We start from the raw sequence: 23,468 nt of genomic DNA, 5'->3' as shown, positions 1-23,468 counted from the left end.
ACCAGGACTCTTCCTAGAGCTGGCAGGCCATCTAAACTGAGTGATCAGGGGAGAAAGGCCTTAGTCAGGGAGATGACCAAGAACCCGATGGTCACTCTGTCAGAGCTCCAGAGGTTCTCTGTGGAGAGAGGAGAACCTTCCAGAATGACAACCATCTCTGCAGCAATCCACCAATCAGGCCTGTATGGTAGAGTGGCCAGATGGAAGTCCACTCCTTAGCAAAAGGCACATGGCAGCCCACCTGGAGTTTGCCAAAAGGCACCTGAAGGACTCTCAGACCATGAGAAAGAAAATTCTCTGGTCTGATGAGACAAAGATTGAACTCTTTGGTGTGAATGCCAGGCGTCATGTTTGGAGGAAACCAGGCACCGCTCATCACCAGGCCAATACCATCACTACAGTGAAGCGTGGTGGTAGCAGCATCATGCTGTGGGGATGTTTTTCAGCGGCAGGGACTGGGAGACTAGTCAGGATAAAGGGAAAGACGACTGCAGCAGTGTACAGAGACATCCTGAATGAAAACCTGCTCCAGAGCGCTCTTGACCTCAGACTGGGGCGACGGTTCATCTTTCAGCAGGACAACGACCCTAAGCACGCAGCCAAGATATCAAAGGAGTGGCTTCAGGATAACTCTGTGAATGTCCTTGAGTGGCCCAGCCAGAGCCCAGACTTGAATCCGATTGAACATCTCTGGAGAGATCTTAAAATGGCTATGCACCGACGCTTCCCATCCAACCTGATGGAGCTTGAGAGGTGCTGCAAAGAGGAATGGGCGAAACTGGCCAAGGATAGGTGTGCCAAGCTTGTGGCATCATATTCAAAAAGACTTGAGGCTGTAATTGCTGCCAAAGGTGCATCGACAAAGTATTGAGCAAAGGCTGTGAATACTTATTATGTACATGGGATTTCTCAGTTTTTTTATTTTTAATAAATTTGCAAAAACCTCAAGTAAACTTTTTTCACATTGTCATTATGGGGTGTTGTGTGTAGAATTCTGAGGAAAAAATGAATTTAATCCATTTAGGAATAAGGCTGTAACATAACAAAATGTGGAAAAAGTGATGCACTGTGAATACTTTCCAGATGCATTGTACGTATATATATAAATATAATTAAAAATATAAATATTATGAGTAGAAAAATCAGTAATCATAAAGATGTATAAAAAGTAAATGCATTTAACTAGAACACAAATACAATGAAAATGGTCAACAATGGGGAGGTGTTAAAACTTATTAGGGAAAAGGAACACAAATATATTTACAGATTTTTACCTAAAAAATGTTAGCCAATGTTTTGAACACAGTAGAAGTGAATCATTAAATTTGTCAAAAAAAGTGAAAAATGCTTTTTTAGCTTTATGAACAAGATACTACTCAGAGTCAAAGAGTTATTATCCAGCAATATTTCATAAAAAATGTGTTCTATTTAAACTGACATTTTTCCTGATCTGTCCCTTAACATTTGTTCACTAATAATATTTCTATATCACCTTTGCTTATAAGTGTTGCTCAAATTGCTCTACAAAAACATACAGTTACAAAGAAAATTGATGGCATTATAAAAGTAAATAAGAAGTAAAGGGATGGGTCCTTGTCCTTTTGTAATAAATAACACTGCATGGTCTATTCTGTTTTTATACTTTATGCTGCCTCTGTTACTTATTATCTATCGGCTACTTATTATTTATGTTTATCTTTATACATTGGTTTTGTCATTTGGTGAGGAAAGCAAAGAAAGAATTTCATTGTACATGGGAACATGTTTCCTTACTGTGCCCATGACAATACACTTCGATCTTGAAATGGCCAGGGACAAAGACAAACTTGCAGCTTTCAAGGATGCTGGAGATAATAAACCTCTGGGGGTCCCAAACCAAAGCCTGCACAGCCCCCTCTGCACATCCCAGCATACATAATTGTGGCCGTCTCAGTCCAATCACAATTCCATTTCAGGACATCTTGTGAACTTTGTTTCTCTCTGACATCACAGGCAGTTTGAGTTGATGTAACAGACGGTGGAATCACAGGGGGGCACCACTGTAATAAACTGGAAAAAGAAAACAAGAGAAAAACAGCAGACGTTAGTGCCCAGTGCATATCTCACAAACTGTACACTGTACCATTTCTAATCTATTACAACTAATGCAAGTAATTAAGAAAAAGCCAAATTAGAAAAGTGGGCATGTTGGAAATTTTTTGAAATGCTTGACGTGTAGCCTGGCACTTCTCTATTGGCAAAGCATTCCAAATTTTGTTGCATGAGTACAGAAAGCTGCCGGTTTTTATGGTTGATCTTGGAATAAAAAGCAAAGCAATGTTTGAGAAAAGAAATATTGGGAGCAGACAATCCAAAATACAGGCAGGGTCTAAAATACTCAAAGCCTTCTATATATTTAATAGAACTTTGAAATCAATTCTATGTGAGACAGGCAGCCAGTGTAATGAGACCGAGACAATTTTCTGAAGTTGGGAAAAAAAAAAACAAACAGGCCAATACCTCGTAATCACTTGGCAAAGGCACAGCAAATCAGACCAGAGATTGAGATGGAGGATTCTAGAAGTGCCAGGCAGAAGGGTCACCCACTACTTCAGCATGGCACACATCTGTCCTTCCTTCTTCTTTAATTGCTGCCCCATAACACGGCCGGACTCTTCCACCTCACTGTAACTGTTAAAAACATAAGTGATGTTCACTCACTGAGTTCAAACATTAATAAATTGTACCCTTACTTCTTGTTCTGCCTCCTTTTTTGGTACACCTGTAGATCAATTATTACCATCACAATAGATAAAATTCTGCTTAAAGTCTAATTAATAATATTTTTTTCAATTACTGTAGTTTTTTTGTTGGATTTTGAAAGAACGCCAACTTAATTTTCATTATATGTAGCATCATTTTTTTTTCTTTTACATTACGCATACAGTAGACATTGTGTTACAATCTCTGTGTATCTGAACTTCTAATGTGACGTGCTCAGGTGTCGGTACTTGCATGAAAACATCTTCATTTTTCTCTCCTGCCTTAATTTTGTTTTAAGTTAAAATTAAGCCTTGTTTTTTTCAAAATCCAACAACAAAGCACAGTAACTTAAGGAAATAAATGTTATTTTGCAAAACGGAATAACATCCCTGCTTAGTGACTGCTGGGACTGATGCTCCTCAGTCTCTGTGTTTGTGCAGATTCACACTCTGTGGCTTTCCTAACTAAAATTTAAAAGCCAGTGTTAGTTATTGGACAGAGTGAGCAAACATTAAGGTCAGTATTCATCCATCCATCCATTTTCCAACCCGCTGAATCCGAACACAGGGTCACGGGGGTCTGCTGGAGCCAATCCCGGCCAACACAGGGCACAAGGTGGTCAGTATTCAAGGCAGCAAATTATTACATATCAAGTAATAAATATCAGGAGTCTTCAGGAATTATGTCATAGTCTTACCTCTAGAAATAGCAAATCTAATATGAACTGCACATCATCCCTAATTGGGAATCTTAAAAGCAGAAGAAAAGAACATCCAGTTGTGTCTCAGAATTCGGGTACATTGGCATCTGTTCAGCCACATGGAAGGCTGGTTACCACCGGGCATCCTGTAGGGTCAAGAAATAAAATATACAATAAAGGGACATTGTTTTTCTAACTGTAGCAATAAGAAATAAGTTATTTATAAGGAGCAAGCCTTCTCCATTATATTCAGTTAAATGTATGTGTGTGTACTTCTCCTAAGCCAACAGCTTAAATGATAAGCTAATGACATGTGACAACAGCAGGTGCTCAGCCTGCCATTGTGCCACATCAGATGCACACCACACTTTTTTGATGGCTTTGGACATAAATTTTAAAATTGCCTGGTCTGTGTCATAGAAGTTTTGTTTTACCAAACAAGGTTAAAGAAATCCGTTTCAAAATTATGAATAAATAGTACCCAGCTAACAAATTAATTCATAAGCATGACATTAATATATCCCCGAAATACAGTTTTTGTACAAATGAAGACAAATCAACTCTCACGTTTCTTTTACTTCTGCTCCTATTCCAAAATATTTTATATTTATTTCTGTTACTGTCTTGAAAGACAAACCAATATCTCACTGTTTAAGTATTCTTCTTCTTCTGTATACAATTTTGAAGACTAAAGTTTAGAAAATGCAGTAACTGTGGTTTCCTTGCTTTGTAAATGTCCAATACATAAGTGTAAAGTTCAGAATGTAAGACCCTCTATTAAATCTTTCCGTATGGACATTAATATGCTAGAAATAGCTTTAAAAACGTAAAAAAGAAACACTAAAGCATTTAAAATGTGTAAGATTCTGAGCTGCTTCATTAACAATTTGAAATGTTAATGTTCAGACCATATCAGCGTGTTTATGGTTCCTGCATACAAGTCCCTGCTTTAGCGCACTAAACCATCCCACAAGAACATCAGAGTGTGGCAGGTTGGTGCTGTTTCAGCTTTCCAAGACTACTTCGAATTGACAGACTGGGACATTTTCAGGGAGGCTGCTATGAATGGTGACTCCGTCAATCTGGAGGAGTACACAGACTCTGTGAATGGCTACATCTCCAAATGCATAGAGGATGTTACTGTTACCAAGGATGTTACCACAAGAGCCAACCAAAAGCCCTGGATGACAAGAGAAGTGCACAAGCTGCTCAATTCAGAAATGCAGCCTTCAGATCTGGAGACAAGGCCATCCTCAGGATGACCAGAGCCAACCTGTCTCGCGCTATAAGGAGAGCTAAGTGGGCATACTCGCAGAGGATCAACAAACAATTCAGCAGCACCAAAGATGCAAGTTGTATGTGGCAGGGCATTCAGACAATTACAAACTACAAGCCCAACCCACAAAGCAGCGATAGTGATGCCTCCCTACCGGATGAGCTGAACAACTTTGCACGGTTTGAGGCACAGAACAAAAGAGCCTGTGAGAAAAGCAACATCTCCCTCCACTGACCAGGTACTCTGTCTATCCATAACTGACATGAAGAGGAGTCTATCCAGAGTCAATTCATGCAAGGCTGCAGGACCTGACAACATATCTGGTCGTGTGCTCAAAGAATATGCTAGTCAACTGGCTGGTGTCCTCACAGACATGTTCAACACATCTCTGAGCCAGTCATCAGTTCCAGAATGCTTCAAGTCGACCACCGTCATACCAGTGCCGAAGAAGTCATCAGTGACATGCCTGAATGACTACCAACCAGTTGCACTCATGCCAATCATCATGAAGTGCTTCGAAAGGTTAGTCATGTCACACATAAAGACTAATCTCCCTGCCTCCCTTGACCTTCTTCAGTTTGCATACTACTCAAACAGGTCAACTGAGAATGCCATATGCTCTGCCCTTCACCTCTCCCTGACACATCTGGATAAAAAAGACACATATGTCAGGATCCTATTCATAGACTTTAGCTCCGCCTTCAACACAATCATCCCTCCAAAGCTGGTTGTAGAACTGAGCAGGTTGGGCCTGAACACCACCCTCTGCAATTGGATCCTAGACTTCTTGACAGAGAGGCCCCAGTGAGTTTGAATGGGCTACAACTTCCAGCATCATCATACTGAGCACTGGAGCACTGCAGGGCTGCGTGCTTAGTCCACTGCTGTTCAATCTGCTGACTCACGACTGCACAGCCACGCACAATACCAACCGCATCATCAAGTTTGCGGATGGTACGACGTTGCTGGGACTGATAAGCAAGGATGATGAAACAGCATACAGAGGTGAGGTGGAACGGCTGTCCGCATGGTGTGAAGACAACAATCTATCTCTCAATGTCGACAAGACAAAATAGATAATCGTGGACTTCAGAAAATCGCATCCTACCCACATCCCACTCAGAATCAACGGTTTAGATGTGGAGACTGTTAGGAGTACCACGTTCCTCTGTTTGTACATAACTGAGGAACTTATATGGATGCATAACACCTCATCACTAATCAAAAAAGTCCAGCAGAGACTATACTTCCTGAGGCGGCTGAAGCGAGCAAGTCTTCCCCCTTCCATCCTCACCATGTTCTACAGAGGCACCATTGAGAGTGTTCTGACCAGCTGCATCACGGTCTGGTATGGCAACTGCAACATATCCGACCGCAAGTGCCTGCAAAGGATAGTGAAGACAGCAGAGAACATTATTAGGGTGCCTCTCTCTTCACTACAGGACATATTTTACAAACGCAGTGTCCGCAAGGCCTGCAGCATTGTGCAGGACCCCTTACACCCCTCACATGAACTCTTCACACTTCTGCCATCCAATAGAAAATACTGCAGCATCAGAGCCTGATCTGCCAGGCTGCAGGAGAGTTTTTACCCCCAAGCTGTCAGAATCCTTAACACCAGGCTGCCCCCTGGGATCTTCCACTCTGCCTCAACCACCTCTAAAAACAGAACTTTTATACATGCGAGCCACTTTCCTACAAAGACGAGTGTGCATGTAGAAAAGAACTGAAAGTCTCATACTGACCTTTAAGTATTTTGACATTCTTGATATCCTTCTGCTGTGAAACATTCTGACCTGTCATTGTTTACACATGTCTTAAACAACTATTATCTGTAAAGGACAGCTGGGTCCCATGCCCGGCAGGGACGCCTCTGCTACATCTGTTCCGGGGGAGCAGCCATGGACTGTTCAATACCTCCCCCGGGACGCTTGGTGGCAGCCTCCCTGGCAGCCAATGATTCCCCAACCCGGCGCATGGTTCCATGGGAGATGGAGTCCTCCACAGCCTGGTTGGGGGCTCGGATGGCCGCCAGGGGGAGCTGCGTGGAGTCAGCAGCCTGGCTGGTCATACCTTCAGCCCCACCCAGAAGGGCAATTAGGACCAGGTGGCCAAGCACCTGGAACACTTCCGGGTGGGATATAAAAAGGGCCAGCCGCCACCACCACTCAGAGAGCCAGAGTCGGGAGGAGGTGGACTAAGCCTGAGGAGGAGTGGTGGTAAAGGGAGAAGAGAGAGCATTAGTGTGAGTGTTTTGGGACTGTGTTGGGCCTGTGGGACACGGGGAAGGCGTACCCCACGGCCGAAGAAGAAATAAAGTGTGTTTTAGTTATGTACGTGCCTCTGTCTGAGTCTGTGCCGGGTCGGGTGCTATATAGCGCCTTTTACATATCATACACTGATCATTTCTGTATTATCTATATCTATTATTTATTTATTTATTTATTTATTTATTTATTATATTACATATCTGTTGACTATATTTATGTATCTAGATTGCAAATACCATACATTGCATCACTGTTCATATTGCTTACTACAGGTCAATATTGCTGCTGCTACTTTGTCTTGTCTTTGCACAATGTCTTGTCTTGTTTGTGTTTTAATTTTAAATTTTAATTTTAATTCTATTTTTAATTTATTATTTGCATTTCATGTTGTTACACTGTGGACCCTGAGCTTCACAATTTCGTCTATCTGTATACTTGTGTATGGTTGAGATGACAATAAAGTTCGCTTTGACTTATTATCTGCATTCCTCTATCTTGTAATAACTTTGTTGCAATTCTTGTATGTAATTTAGCCTTCATCGATATACTCTTGTATTGATGTAATCTGATATTAACATAAAAAAACACTGACGGCTTTGGATGGCACACTTTACGCCCGTCGAGTATCAGACTTTCACTCCTAATTTGATTCCCAATTCGACACCTTGATTACATTGTTTTGCTTAATTATTAGCATGCCATTCACTCTTTAAAATAAAAAAATATGGACAAATGTTAAAAGAAACACACCACCAAATGCTAATAGGGCGTTACGAAATAAATGACATACTGTACATCCAATAATCCATTAATCCAGCATTTCTCAACCTTTAAGTATTCGCGACCTGAGTTTTCATAACAGTTTTAATCACGTCCCCCTAGCGTTTTTTTGAAAGGAGCCCACTAATACCAATTTGTTCTTTTTAAATTAATGATGTATCATAGATGCATATTTTATTATACCTACTTTACTTTTATCGACATTTATCTAACTCTATATTTACTTTTCTAGTATGAGAATGTAGTTTAAGTTAATTTGTTTTGGTTTCAATAGATGTATTTTTCATATTTTTGATTCTTGTTTTCTTTTTTTCACATCTTCGCGCCCCCCCCATCTTTTCCAGTAAGAAGTCCACTTACAGATGGAGATAAACGGCAACACAAAAATGACTCGCAGCAAGCACAATTCAAACCTGACCAGTGACATATGTCATTAAACATTAGACATGCGCAGTACAAATCGGGCAGTGTCATGAAATCAATTTTTATTAAGCAGAGAGCGCGTGCGCAAGACAAATCGGATTGGTTCTCATGTCGCAAAGTAAAAAAATGTAGATTGGGCACTGTCGTAATAGTAAAGCGCTGTGCATGCGTGCGCGACTCAAGTTCTCTTTGTACGCATGCGCCCGCAGATCGGGTTATAACCAGGTTGGTGTTAAAGCCTTAGACTTTGAATCAATGGTAGAAACTTTTAAGATTAACTGGCTCAGAGCCTGTTTGTCACAATCTGATTCCATGTGGTTTCATATACCAAGATCTATTTTTAAAAAATTAGGAGGAATTGAGTTTCTATTAAAATGCGACTTTGAGATTCATACAATTCCTGTTAAATTATCTAGTTTCCACAAACAGATCCTTTCTTTATGGAAAATTTTTATTTACACACAACTTTTCTCCACTCATGTCTATCCTATGAAACAATAGAGTGATAACAGTTAATAGAAAGTCATTATTTAATAGAAACTGGTTTGAGAGTGATATATTGTTTGCAACTGATTTGTTGGACTCAGAGAATAATCTGCTAGATTATATGTCCTTTTTGAAGACATTTAAATTAGGTTGTACTCAAAAAGAATACAGGTGGGTTTGTCATGCAATCCCATTGGCATTAAGGCAGTTAATCTACAACATCATGTTATATTCAGAAGTCAATCCAGCGTTGCCAAACTTAAAAATTGGAAATTGAAATCTAAATGACAGTAAATGTAATAATAAGGTTATTAGAGCAAATTTTAAATCCATTCTTTTCCATGATTTTAACTCAGGAAAGCATTTGCATGTTTTTAATGGGGATCAGTCAATTATGGAAAAGGCTTTTTCTAAATTTGTTAAGTGGCCTATTTCCCCAAAAATTACAGAAACACATTTCAAGATAATTAATAATATATACCCAGTGGCAGAATTTTTAAAAAGAAGATTTAAATTTGAGGTAGACCTACAGTATGTTCTTTTTGTGATTTGACTTGTGAAACATTACAACACTTGTTCTTTTCATGTCCTGTTTCGGCTAATCTTTGGTTAGAAATACACAGCTGGTTGTCACTCAAGTTTAATGATATCCTACAGTTTGACTTATCTCATATTATGTTCTACAGTACATGGATAACTTATATCCATCTGTCTCTGATATGATTAATATTGTCATTCTCTTAGGTAAATACCATATACACTGTAGTAAGTGGAAAAATAGCAAATTATCTTTTACATGGTTCATTAATGATTTTAAACAATACTTCCTATCACTTTAGAAACTGAAATCCAGCAAATCTGTAAGAAGGATTTATGATAACATGTCTCATTTATTACTGTTTTGATTTATGCCTCCTGTGTCTTTTGACCTGTGCAGTGGCATAGCGTGGGTGTCAGCCACCCGGGGCGGAGGAAAATTCCGCCGCCCCCTTATTTAGGTATTTCAATTTAAAAGACTAAAATATACAGTAATTCTAAAGAATTTTGCCGCCCCCTAAAAGTGCCGCCCCGGCCGCCCCTGCCGCCCCCTCTACGCTACGCCACTGGACCTGTGCTCCCTATTTGTTATCTTGCACTATTTTGTATTCTGTGAAAATCGTCTAGCCCCCCCTGTACTGTGAATGTTGTTTATACTTTTTTGAATGTTGAATTTATATCCTCTATGAGAGTTTTGTATTGTGTTGTGTTTCATTTGGTAATAAAAAATTTAAAAAAAGGTAGTAACCAGGTACATGAAACCATTTTTTATTTCTCTTCCGTGTTGCAGGACGCGCTTCCACAAGAGGACGCACATTACTGGTTGAAAAGCAAGGTTGATATCCGCCCACTTCCGATGACGTTATCCAAAGAGAACTCGCTAGTGCGTGCTGGGCGGTGCTTCGCAATTTTGAAAACGCTAAAGCTACAGGGAAGCGTTTTACACATAAAAGTGTACCACTGGTTAGAGCTGTGGGATTCTAAACGTCGTGCTAAAGAGAAACCTCATCATATTGTTTTACCTGCATTCCTCGTCACCAGGAGTGACTAATTAAAATTGTAACCTGTTAGTTGTGTTCAGACAATCCTCGCTTACTTAGTCTATTATAAACACATAAAAGAATTACAAATAACGTTTTAAAATGTCACTTTGCAGATTAAATGCAAATTATTTCAAAAAACAATTGTCGTCAAGGAGTGTGATCAATTTTGCAGGGCCTTCTTAACGTGTAGCCACAGGTGGCCACAGGAGTAAAGGGGCCCACAATGTTTCTGATGCCTATGTGTATTTTCTGTTTTGCTATATAAACAGTGGCACCAGCACACTACTTTACCTGGGGGCCCATGATCCTGTTAAGATGGCACTGCCATTTTGTGTGTTTTGGTTCATCCGTCCCGCCATTTATGAGCTTTGGGTCGCTATGACACTACACGTTTGCCAGGCATGTGATGTACTTACCTACCCACATGATGGCCATGTTTTAAAGCTGGCAACACATCTTAAACAATGTTGTCATCCCTAAATTTGTTTTTGAGAAGGTTGGTAAGCTTCAGTTTTTATTGAAATGTAATTCTAATGTTAAGAAATACAAGTTTCCATAAACAGGCTGTTACATCTTAAAACATTTTTTTCTCCACATACATGTATTATTTGGAGCCACAAAGGTACACATTATAAATATAAATCAATCATTTTCCAAAAATGGTTAAAAAGATTTTTATACTTGTGAGACAATTACTAAATGAAAATAATAAGTTCTTCTCTTACACAGATTATTTGGAAAACTTCCAGATCCCTGATACACCTAAATAATATGCAGTGGTATTTGTTGCCATCCCCAGAAGGGGGGTTGAGGGCAGTCATGAAACAGATCAGCATTGGAATATTTAATATATTTTTGGGTGTTGATAATAATTAGGTTGGGAAATTTTTCTTACATAATAATTATTACATGTGGTTAACAAAATACATTCCACCAGCAAAGACATATTTGAAAATATTAATTGACAAAAACTTTAGACAGTGCCAAGTATGTACTGTCTTACTAATAAAATTACGGTAAGGATGTGTCATACAAGATTACTCAACACATTTACCCTATTAAGCAAATATCCAGATTCAAACTCAACCTCAATGAGAAAATATACATTTTGTAATATGGATAGTACTAGGGTGTTGTACCGTGTTAGCCATTATGAATGTAGAGAAAAACCAAGCAAAATGACACCTTTTATTGGCTAACTAAAAAGATTACAATATGCAAGCTTTCGAGGCAACTCAGGCCCCTTCTTCAGGCAGATGTAATACAGAAACTGGAGTTCCCTGTGTTTATATACACACTCTAGGACAAGAAACAACATTGGTAAATCTTTAAATGAGAAATTTTAAATGGATACAAAAGATACAAAAACTATATTGCATTTGTTTTATCAGTGTGTTCATTCCAAAATATTTTAGAAGAATCTGGAGTATTTGTTACAAATTTGACATTTCCTTACATTATCAGATGTCTTTCACTGATTTTGATGTTTCATTTCACAAGCCCACATGCTTAAAAATAATGGTTCTAAGGTGACACTGTGCCAAGTTGTGTGGATCCTTCGACAACCATTGCTTGCTAATGAACCATTTCATTCTGGGAAGTATTCTTTATACATTAAAGTGGTTCTTTGGGCTTTTTAAAGGTTCTAATATGTGGACACAACAGACATTTTAATGTTTAGCAGACAGGATAATAACAGTTCAAGAAAACCTGAACTTAGCCTGTGTTACACTATGCAGCAAGAACACTTTTAAAATCAGGAATCAATTAGGAGGATTTTATAAACCTGTTAATATGTATTCATGGGTTGGCACCCTGCCCGGGACTGGTTCCTGCCTTGTGCCCTGTGTTGGCTTGGATTGGCTCCAGCAGACCCCCGTGACCCTGTGTTCGGATTCAGCGGGTTGGATAATGGATGGATGGATGGATGGATATTTATGGCACCTTCTACTGAGTCCAAAAATGTTTTTCTTGAATAACCACTCTGCCATCTTTATTTTTAAGAGTGCAGTTGCAGACCAGAGGTTTATATTTGTAATGAATGCATTACTGATTATGGGAGGCACCACATCCATAAAGTTAAATGGATAAATCCCACACCAAATATTAGTCTCTCTGTTTATAAAAAAAAATCTTGGAAGGCTTGGAAGGAGACGATACGTGATCTTCTTGGAAGACAATTTGACGTCCCGCGAGAGACACATTTAACGTCACCTGAGACAAGGCTGTGAGACAAAAGGACAGCTGCTGTACAGGCTTTTAAATGATCAACGCACAGCGTGACAAGCAGAACACATAGCTCGACAGCAGCAGGGAAAAGACAGCTGCTGATCAGACCGCATCTCCTCATCTCCTGACAATGCGAGTGGCAGAAACGCGAAGTGGCTGGAGCGTAGCATGCCTGGGGGGGAGGGGTGGAGTGGTCGAGCAAAGCAAGCAGGGGGCAAGGCCTCCTAGTCTATTTAAAACAAAAGTACATTAAAATATTAAAAATAAGAAAGCTTAAAGAATCATTGACATGTTAAATTATGTTAAAATTCTTTTGTACTGTAAATTAGTTAAACACCCCTGACTTTGTCATATTTGTCATATATGTTACGAGGGACGTTCAGAAAGTTTCCACACTTTTTTTAATTCTATTTATTAAGAATTTCAGAAACAAATTACATCTCTTTATTACATAGTCACCTTCGTTTGCGATGTAATTTTCCCAGTGGCATACCAACTTTTTAATGCCCAATTACTATTCCTCCTTCCTTCACCATTTCAAATGAAAATATAAAAGTGCAGAAACTTTTTAAATGTCCCTTGTATAATCTGTATATTGTTAATCTATATATATAATTCACTAAACCGCTAGTGAGCAAGACACCCATGGAGCATGCAGGACGGAGCCACGCCCACCAACTCTAAGACCATTGGATACGACGACAACTCGCAGAGCCACACCCACCAACTGGCACGCAGCAACTCACAAAACACGGCGTCATTCACGTTCGTCTCTGCTACAGTCCACATGTACCTCTGAGCCATGTTGATTTTTCAGTTACGACCGCATCCGCCATCGCAAACTGTTTTACACGCTACATACAGCGATTCGCATCCGCGACAAACATGCTTCTTCTTAGATGGTCCTGCAGGAACACGGAAAACATTTGTCTACACAATACTCCTTATTCCCCGGCCTGCATCCACCCTCGCTCTCCAGGCAACAAACACCACGAAAGTTGCTTTCGTCTCCATGGCACTTGCACGACAGAGCCCCATCCACCAACAATTTGCGCGAGGGCGAAAGCATTTGCCAAGAATGTTTTCATTAATCAAGAACGAAAGTCGGAGGTTCGAAGACGATCACATAACGTCGTACTTCCGACCATAAATGATGCCGACTGGTGATCCAGCAGCGTTATTCCCATGACCCGCTTGGCAGCCGACATGTTTGTCGCAGATGTCAATCGCTGTATGCTGCATGTAAAACAGTTTGTTTGTCGCGGATGTGAATCGCTGTATGCAGCATGTAAAACAGTTTGCGAGGGGTATCCCATGGTCTTACAGTTGGTGGGCGGGTCTCTGTTAGTTGCTCTTGCGAGCGGGCACATGACCAGGCAGTGTGTATGCTTCGAGATCGAGGGTGGATGCGACAGGACCATCTAAGAAGAATCATTTTTGTCGTGGATGTGAATCGCTGTATGCAGCGTGTAAAACAATTTGTTTGTCGCGGATGTGAATCCCTGTATGCAACGTGTAAAACAGTTTGCGAGGGGTATCCCATGGTCTTAGCAGTGTCTATGCTTCGATGTGAATCGCTGTGTGCAGCATGTAAAACGCTGTATTGTATGTTGCCCTCTCCAGAGTTCCATCTTTTCATTCACCTACAGTCGTATCCTCAAAACCAACCCCATTTGGACAACTATGTCTTTCAGGAAGTGTTCACCCATCAATACATAATTATGCGGAGTATGCTATGCTGCGGGTTGGCTAGTTGTTTATATTATTGATTGTTTTGTATATAATTAAAGTATTTGACACTGGAAGGCGCTGTCGCTCCTCTAACCTGACAGACAAACGCCCAGGACACCAGGTCAAAGCATAAAAAGGTTCTTCAATTTGTTCCTTTTCTGTAATAGTGCCTCTAAGCACCCCAACCACCATACACAGGCAAGTAGTAATAATAATTACAATAATAAGTACACAATAAATAATGCAATTCTCTCCTCCACACCTCCCAGCAAGCTCAACAAACTACCTCCCAACTCCGGCTCTTTTGCTGGGTTCACAGCAGTCCTTTATATAGTCCTTGACCCAGAAGTGCTTCCATTCTTCCTCCCACGTGACTTGCCAGCACTTCTGGGTCAAATGGAGGGCTTGAGTTTTCGTCAACCCAGAAGTACTTCCGGTCTTCCGTCACCATGACTTGGGAGTACTTTCGGGCTATATGGGAAACCAAAATCCCCCTGTCTCCCTGTAGCGTCTCCTAGCGGCACTCACGGTACCCAGCAGGGCTGTGAAGCCGAACTCCATATCCCATGGTACTCTGTGGGAATATGGGGCACCACTATACTGCAGGGAACTCGCCATCTAGCATCCTGGGGGAGGCAGTGTCCTAAAGTAGCTGCCATCCTCCATCCTTCCACTCTTTGGGTGTGCTGGCCGGAATGAGCTGCTGGACATCCATCACAAGTATTATCGAATTAAAAAAATCGTTTACAATGTCAGAAGTTTGCACTAATATAAAAAGAATTATAAAAAAAAATTTATTAAAATGTTTTTGAGCAGTTTTCTTGTTAGTAAAATTATGCCTTTGACTTAAAATATAATGCTGTCTTTTAAAAGTAGCAATGAATCTCTTGTTGTAGTGCATTTTGACCTTGACTATGTTTGAGTGTTCCTTTCTACCAACTCTCAGATCTCTCACATTTGTAATTATTGACCTTTATGTAAAAATCCTCATAGTCATAACAGAGGCCAGTGTACCTCAAGGATTTTTTTTTTTACCATTTCCAACATCAGCGGGGGCATAGGCAGGAATTAATTTCTGGAGTGGATAAGCTAGAACAAGAACCATAATTCCATCTATGATCAATCAGTTGAAATGGTCATAATATAAAATCAAACCCCTGGCTATGCCTAGGAGGACCAATAAGAACTGATCTACATTTCTGTGTCTCTCAATGAGAATATGGAGAACTGAAGTTGACAGGATGAATATGCGCAATAACCTGCAGTGTCTGAGTGATCCTCTGTCCACCTGTTTATTTTGGTCCAAATGAAATGTTGCACCAATTGCAAATATTTCTGAAAATTAAATGAATGCTTTTGAAAACTTAAAACTCATCTTATAAGATGACACATTGAAAATTTGATTTGTTGTATTTTGTTCTTACAGTTTAAAAGCAATCTTTAATATCAGTTGGTGATTATTAAATAACTAAAACAGATGAAGAAAGAAAGAAAGAAAGAAAGAGGTTAAAAAAATCTATTTACTAAATATGCAGTTTATATACATGTATAAAATGGTGAAATGATAAGTGATAAGCAGCCAGAGGTTTAAATTTAAAGTTTAGGTTAAGAAAAACTGAAAAGAAATGAAATATCAGATTATTACAAATGGCCCTTCTTCAGGGATCAACTAATATGTTACAACCTACAGATGTTCTGCAGCAATTCAAGTAAATGAAGCCTTGTACGTTGAAGCAAACAATTTGCACGGGTGTCTCAACTTCTGTTGATTACTTAAAAACCCTCTGTCTGTCTTAAAGCATAGTTGGGAGCAGAACTTCTGAAGTACTACTTGGGCAATATTCCAGTCATAATGGCAAGACAATTGCCAATAACAAATGAAATGAGACCAATCATTATTACCCTTAAAAATGATGGCCTTTGATTTAAAGAAATTGCAAAAAAATAAATCAAAGTGTCAGTGAGTCCAGTGGTGTCCTACATACCCAAAGGCCATTGGAAACTGGAAGATACTCTGATAGAAAGAGATGTGGCAGAGCCAAAGTCACAAACCAATCAGAAGACAAGTTTCTGAGGGTCACCAGCTTGCATGATGGGTGCCTCAACAGCACAACAGCTACAAGCACAGCTTAACAGTGCAGGTCAAAAAAAAGCAAGTCTCAGTTTGTAAAAGTTTGAAGTTTGTAGAACTGAAACCCTCTGCTGACCTTCATGAATCATAGCTGATGAGTAAGTGACCAGTAATGCTACACCACTGCAATAAAGCACATCATTTTATTCATTTTTGAAAAAAAGCAAGTGTCAGTTTCTACTGTCAAGAGTAGACTTTGTGTTGCAGGTTTGACAGGGCGAGTGGCAGTAAGCAGGTCATTCCTTAAAAGACAAAATCGGGCTTTGAAATACCGGCTGTGAATTACTACAGACTGCGTAAGTCTTAAGGACCGATGAATCAAAATTTGAAATCTACGGTTCATCTCACAGGTTATTTGTACACCGTCGAGTTGGTATAAGGACGGTTCCTCAGTGTGTGACGCCAACTGTCAAACATGGAGAAGGAAGTGGGATGGTCTGGGATTCTTTTCCTGGAGGCAGAGTTCGTGACTGGCATTCTGAATCAAAAGGGGTACCACAGTTTGACTGTTATATCAGCAAAAGGTGCAGGCTACTTTGATGAATCAAAAATTAAAATTCAGTTTTGTACACTTAATGATTCCTTGACTTATTTGCCTTTATATGTCATTGTTTATTTGTTCTATGCCTTGATTTCATGAAACAGTAAGACATTAAATTGTGTGCATTTCCATAAAAACTGAAGTGTTCTGTAACTGTTGACTGGTATTGTATACATACTGTACAGTATATATAGATGCAACAATAATTAGAAAGAGTGATCAAAGTAGAAAACAGCAATGTAATTTCACGGTGTTTCAAATAATGTATCGCAGCTCTATGCCTCCAATATTGAATTTGTTTAATCCCGTGAGGGTCTTGGGATGGTGGAAGACTATCTTTGCAGCACTGGGTGCAGTGCAGGAACCAAATCTAGATGGGATATCAATCCATCACCAATGAATGAAATAAATATACACAGTATTCCAGCTTATGGGATGAATGCACCTTTGCTAGTGGCCAACAGAGGATGACTGAATAACCAGTTGTTATAAGGAAACATTGCTATAACCACTCCATCATCTACAGTCACCAACACTACAGACAATGTGCACCAACTATTAAAACTGCTACAAAATGTTAAAATAGACTGTAAAAACATTTGCATACAACTGAAGTAAATGACACAACTGTGGGAACTACTTCATGTAGGTAAGACATAATGGTACCTAATTAATTATTCCTCAAACTTTTAGGCAAAATGTATTTTAAATGAATCGCAAGGCACAAAAACAGGGTGAGAAGTGCATGATTATAAAAAAATGATGAAAAAAAAAATATGCCAGATAAAGATCTAAAGAAAATAGAGAATCAGAAGTTTTGAAAATTTCCAAAGTGTTTCTTCATAGCAATGTCATAGCTGAACCATTTATGGTTCCCAAAACAAACACCCACAAGAACATCCCAGAGAAAATCTTTTTTTTTTTTTTTTTTTTAAATCTGTAGAAAGTTCCATTAGTAAGTTATAACAGATTCATGAAATACCAGTGGTTCATAATTTTAAAAGGGGGCTTGTTGCCCCATAATTTATCACCCATAATTACAACAGCGCAAGTGATCAGAGAGCTGAGGAGACATTGTGTCAGCAAAGCAGCGGGTCCAGATGGAGTATCGTCACAACTGCTGAAGGTCTGTGCATCGGAGCTGGGGGGTCCTCTACAGCGCATCTTCAACCTGGGCCTGGAACAGGGGAGAGTCCTGAGGCTTTGGAAAACATCTTGCATCACCCCAGTCCCAAAGGTGTCACGTCCTAGTGAGCTGAATGACTTCCGGCCTGTTGCTCTGACATCACATGTAATGAAGACCATGGAGCGGCTGCTGCTTCACCACCTGAGGCCACAGGTTCAACACGCCCTCGACCCTCTGCAGTTTGCATATCAGGAGAAGGTGGGAGCGGAGGATGCCATCATCTATATGTTACACCGATCCCTCTCTCACTTGGACAGAGGCAGTGGTGCTGTAAGAATTATGTTTCTAGACTTCTCTAGCGCCTTCAACACCATCCAACCTCTGCTCATTAGGGACAAGCTGACAGAGATGGGAGTAGATTCATACCTGGTGGCATGGATCATAGACTATCTTAAAGACAGACCTCAGTATGTGCGTCTTGGGAACTGCACGTCTGACATTGTGGTCAGCAACACAGGAGCGCTGCAGGGGACTGTACTTTCTCCGATCCTGTTCAGCCTATAGACATCGGACTTCCAACACAACTCGGAGTCCTGCCACATGCAAAAGTTCGCTGATGACACTACTATCGTGGGCTGTATCAGGAGTGGGCAGGAGGAGGAGTATAGGGACCTAATCAATGACTTTGTTAAATGGTGCGACTCAAACCACCTACACCTGAACACCAGCAAAACCAAGGAGCTGGTGGTGGATTTTAGGAGGCCCAGACCCCTCCTGGACCCCGTGATCATCAGAGGTGACTGTGTGCAGATGGTGCAGACCTATAAATACCTGGGAGTGCAGCTGGATGATAAACTGGACTGGACTGCCAATATTGATGCTCTGTGCAAGAAAGGACAGAGCCGGTTATACTTCCTTAGAAGGCTGGTGTCCTTCAACATCTGCAATAAGATGCTGCAGATGTTCTATCAGATGGTTGTTGCGAGCGCCCTCTTCTACATGGTGGTGTGCTGGGGAGGCAGCATTAAGAAGAAAGACGCCTCACGCCTGGACAAACTGGTGAGGAAGGCAGGCTCTATATCTGTTGCCTACAATAGCACAGGCTAAATTTAGATTTTCTTAATTGTCAGTATCCTGCTAAGTAGTATGCTATGCATTAAAGATTTATTTTCAGTCCACATATTTGAGACCTTTTCAAAGCCAAAAGAATTAACTTAATATTCAAAGTGCACTTCCCAGAATGAAATGGTCCTTTTGTGAAGCAGTGGGTCTACAAGGAACCACACAACCCAGTAAAGTGTCATTTGGAGCCATTGTTTATATGAGTGAACCTGAGTCATTTTGTTTTCTTTCTCACTAGTTATCGTTTTTCTTCACTGACTCCCCAAATATCATTGCTTCATATTTTTCTGCAAGCTCAGAGAGCATTTACATGGCATCGGACCCTCTTTTATGGGGTTAGCAGTAATGTGAGAGCAAATGCATAACCAGACAGACTAAGCAAATCAGAAGGCTTGCAGCATTAACAAACTATATTGGACAGTCTTTAAAAACAAATAATTATTTTATTATTTTTAACATTTTAGTTCAAAGGGCCAATATATTAAGATAGTAAAGTCTAGTAAAATCAAACTTCTTATTGACCCTTGCAATGTTATGTCTGCAAATGTGAATGCAAACAAATCAGAATGGCCTCTCTTAAGATATTATAGGACCTTCGGGGGAAACTTGAAGTGCTTGATAACCTCCCACTGGACCCCAACTCCTGCAAATGTTTACCCCATTCTTGGTTACCATTCTTGAAGGTTTTCTTGGCAGCTTTCTGAGTTTTCTTCAGTCATCCAGACAAATGTTTACCACTTATGGAGTTAGACACCTCATGTTCTGCAGAAATTCTCCGTCATTAACTCTGACCTGGGTTATTAACAGATGGACTATTGATCTATGTAACTAGTTTAAAATTCTGCTTCCAGTGTGCTGATGTTGACTGGATACAATGAGAACATCATTGTATTGTGGAAAATACTTTCCTCCGTTTTCAAAGAAGTCATTCTCTGAGACCAGATGAAAATGCAGAACAATTCTTTATTTGCATGTATATATACAGTATATATATATATATATATATATATATATATATATATATATATATATATATATATATATATATATATATATACAAATTTGTAAAATTGTGAATTTCCCCTTGGGATTAATAAAGTATCTATCTATCTATCTATCTATCTATCTATCTATCTATCTATCTATCTATCTATCTATCTATCTATCTATCTATCTATCTATCTATCTATCTAATGTCTTAGTCCATGGATTGAGCAATCAATAAAACCATTCATTCTCTTTCATACTTTTCTATTAATACATCACGTCATCTGACTCTTAATACGCAGATTTCTGTCATCTTAACCAATCAACCACTGCCACCAGTAACTTTGTATGCATGTCATTTCCTTCATTATTCTAAACCCCGCTTCGTTATTAGGTGTGTCCTACAGGTTTTCCCATTGATCTTATCACCACTTCATAATAGAGGTGGTGGGCTTTCTCACTAGTTTATTCTCACTTTTTAAGGGGATGTTTATTACTCATTTACTTTATTTTAACAATAGTAATTAACTTGGTGGTTCCTCTTAAGATGAGACAACCATCATGTGCTCAACCTTTAAGTCATGTTTAGTTAAACCTTTAGTTCCTTCAGTTCTTTTCCTTATGCTTTTTATAAATCCATTGAAACAACTTCATTTAAGCATATACAGTACTTGTATTACACTGTAAAAATTACCATGTCTTCTTCTTCTTCTTTCAGCTACTCCCGTTAAGGGTTCGCCACAGAGGATCATCTTTTTCCATATCTTCCTGTCCTCTATATCTTGCTCTGTTACACCCATCACCTGCATGTCCTCACTCACCACATCCATAAACCTTCTCTTATGCCTTCCTCTTTTCCTCATCCCTGGCAGCTCTATCCTTAACATCCTTCTCCCAATATACTCTGCATCTCTCCTCTGCACATGTCCAAACAAACACAATCTCGCCTCTCTGATGTTGTCTCCTAACCGTCCAACTTGAGCTGACCCTCTAATGTCCTCATTTCTAATCCTATCCATCCTCATCACACCCAGTGCAAATCTTAGCATCTTTAACTCTGCTACCTCCAGTTCTGTCTCCTGCTTTCTGGTCAGTGCCATCGTCTCCAACCCATATAACATAGCTGGTCTCACTACCGTCCTGTAGACCTTCCCTTTCACTCTTGCTGATACCCGTCTGTCATAAATTACTCCTGACACTCTTCTCCACCCATTCCACCCTGCCTGCACTCTTTTTCACCTCTTTTCCACGTATTAATTATGTATTCCATGTACTGATTAAAATATTTGATTAAAATTCTCTATATTCCTTGTCTGCTTAATTACAGTGCTTTTCTGTTCAATATCAAATTATGTTCAAAACCCTCGTGATTCACAAAGCTCTGAATTTTGTCACTCCTGTTTCCTGTCATTTATACTTGAATGTTACCAATCTGACAGACAACTGATCTCCACTGATGGTGGTCTACTCTCAGTTCTTATTGAACATTTGCAGTCCTACTCTGTGGAACAAACTCTTTGGATCTGTTTGTGAAGTTTCATTCACAAATCTCAGTTAAATAATTCTTTCCTTTCTCATATTTCATTTGACTTGACTATAGCAATGTTCTTGTTTCATTCTTCTGTAACAACTTGTTTTAGCCAATGGGACATGATGAAACTTGTAGGGTATGTCAGACTTACTGACCGCTTCTGTTAAACCTGTTACCAGAATATATCAAATTACATGACTGAAAATTGCTGGGCATGTCAAATTATGTGACAGCATGATGAATCTCCAGCACATTCATGATTTTTTCTGACAGCCAATAATATACTGCCTGAAGGAGCAGTCTCTGCCCTTTTTATCCATTCGGTAGTGGTATGTAAAACACTAGATAGATAGATAGATAGATAGATACTCATCAGACAGGTTAGTTTCTCTTCTGCATGAGAGTTCCAAAATACCCACATTTCTTATTTCTACATTATATGCATTATTCTTTCACATGGGCATGGTTGTCAGGTCTCGTGCCTCTATAAGTTAAGTTTTTATTTTGATAGGACATGTTGTGGACTATTTGGGGTGAGACACTGGGCATGTCACATTTCCTTAATGCTTCCGACTTGCTAAGATTGATTAAAGTCTGCAGCTGAAAATCACTGGATGTGTCCTTTAGCTGCCTGATGAAACCGGAAAGCACTTAACAAATCGCGATTCCTTCAAACGAAAAAGTCGTTAGATTATACTGCGGTCACGAGAAACGAGAATGACGCCCGTCAAGATGATCTGCCTGATCTTAGGTGGCGGTGGAGTCAAGCCGCCAAGTCGCAAAGGGGGCGGAGGTAACACAAAGCTGGCTTCTTCTCTTCTCCCTCTCCTCCCGTGGCCAGAGAGGTGGTCAATCTCAAAATGGCACATGTGGCGCCATACTAGTCATCCCTTGACTTGTGCCGGCTGCTAAAGTGAGGCGATAAAGACTGCACGGCAGTGGCTTAGTTTTACTTTTACTAGCTCTCAGATGTAATCAGGATTTGGGTTTTCGTATTTTACGCCTCCAAAACTATGTTAAAACTGCATTTCCAAATATGCCACGTACAATTTCTTCCTTAGGTGTACACGATCAGGGAAATGAAAGCAGCCAAGCGGCAGTTATGCCTCCGGCAAACTAATTGAAATGTTTGTGTATGGTTCAGTGTCCTTGAAGCTAGTAAGGTTTAAGCAAAAATGAAGTAACAAATCGAATTTACAGAAGCCGGTCATTCAGTGTATCATTTCTATGTAAAATGGACACTAATGTGAATTCTGCAGTACGTGTGTGCGTTAGAGACACAAAAGGTTCAGTTTTGTACCTGTCATTAATTACATAATGAATCTTAATAACCTGAAGAAACGCTGAATGATTAATAAACATGAACTTAGATTTATTGCAGAAAAGCGCTACTTTCAACTGCAGTTCCTCATGACTCACGCGAGGTGAACAATAAGCGGAACGTAAAAAGGGGCCCCAAGTGGTGACGTTTCATTAACACCACCCCCATGATGACGTCAGAGCCCTGCCTTTATTCGCGTCAATTCCTGGAAACTTGTCAGACCAGGCGAAAGGGCTGACGTTTAAACGTGTTTGTTAAAGTCATAGAAAACATCTTCGTCGCTATTTGCTTTGCATTTTACCTATATCTGGGAACGATGTTCATCTTTCACTTAAAGAGGGATCAGTGGTTTCTGTTTCCAAGCGTCTTTGTGAATTTTCCTATGACCATCCATCCATCCATTTTCCAACCCGCTGAATCTGAACACAGGGTCACGGGGGTCTGCTGGAGCCAATCCCAGCCAACACAGGGCACAAGGCAGGAACCAATCCC

The 23,468-nt window shown here is 39.9% G+C and overlaps 1 long non-coding RNA gene across 2 annotated transcripts; it reads right to left on the bottom strand.

The window, feature by feature from the left end:
* Positions 1-1,277: 1,277 nt before the first annotated feature.
* LOC127529848 (uncharacterized) lies at positions 1,278-23,365 on the bottom strand. 2 transcript variants are annotated; one of them, XR_007936465.1, is made up of 4 exons: positions 23,278-23,365; positions 3,440-3,588; positions 2,500-2,664; positions 1,278-2,049 (listed from the first exon to the last, which is right to left on the bottom strand). It is a non-coding gene; the product is annotated as an uncharacterized LOC127529848 (long non-coding RNA). The 2 variants fall into 2 exon arrangements; XR_007936464.1 differs by having other exon boundaries at positions 1,278-2,039.
* Between the last annotated feature and the right edge of the window lie 103 nt (positions 23,366-23,468).

Source organism: Erpetoichthys calabaricus, chromosome 12 (assembly GCF_900747795.2).
Source record: "Erpetoichthys calabaricus chromosome 12, fErpCal1.3, whole genome shotgun sequence".
Classification (NCBI taxonomy): domain Eukaryota; kingdom Metazoa; phylum Chordata; class Cladistia; order Polypteriformes; family Polypteridae; genus Erpetoichthys; species Erpetoichthys calabaricus.
This window is presented reverse-complemented; position numbering and strand designations above follow the sequence as displayed.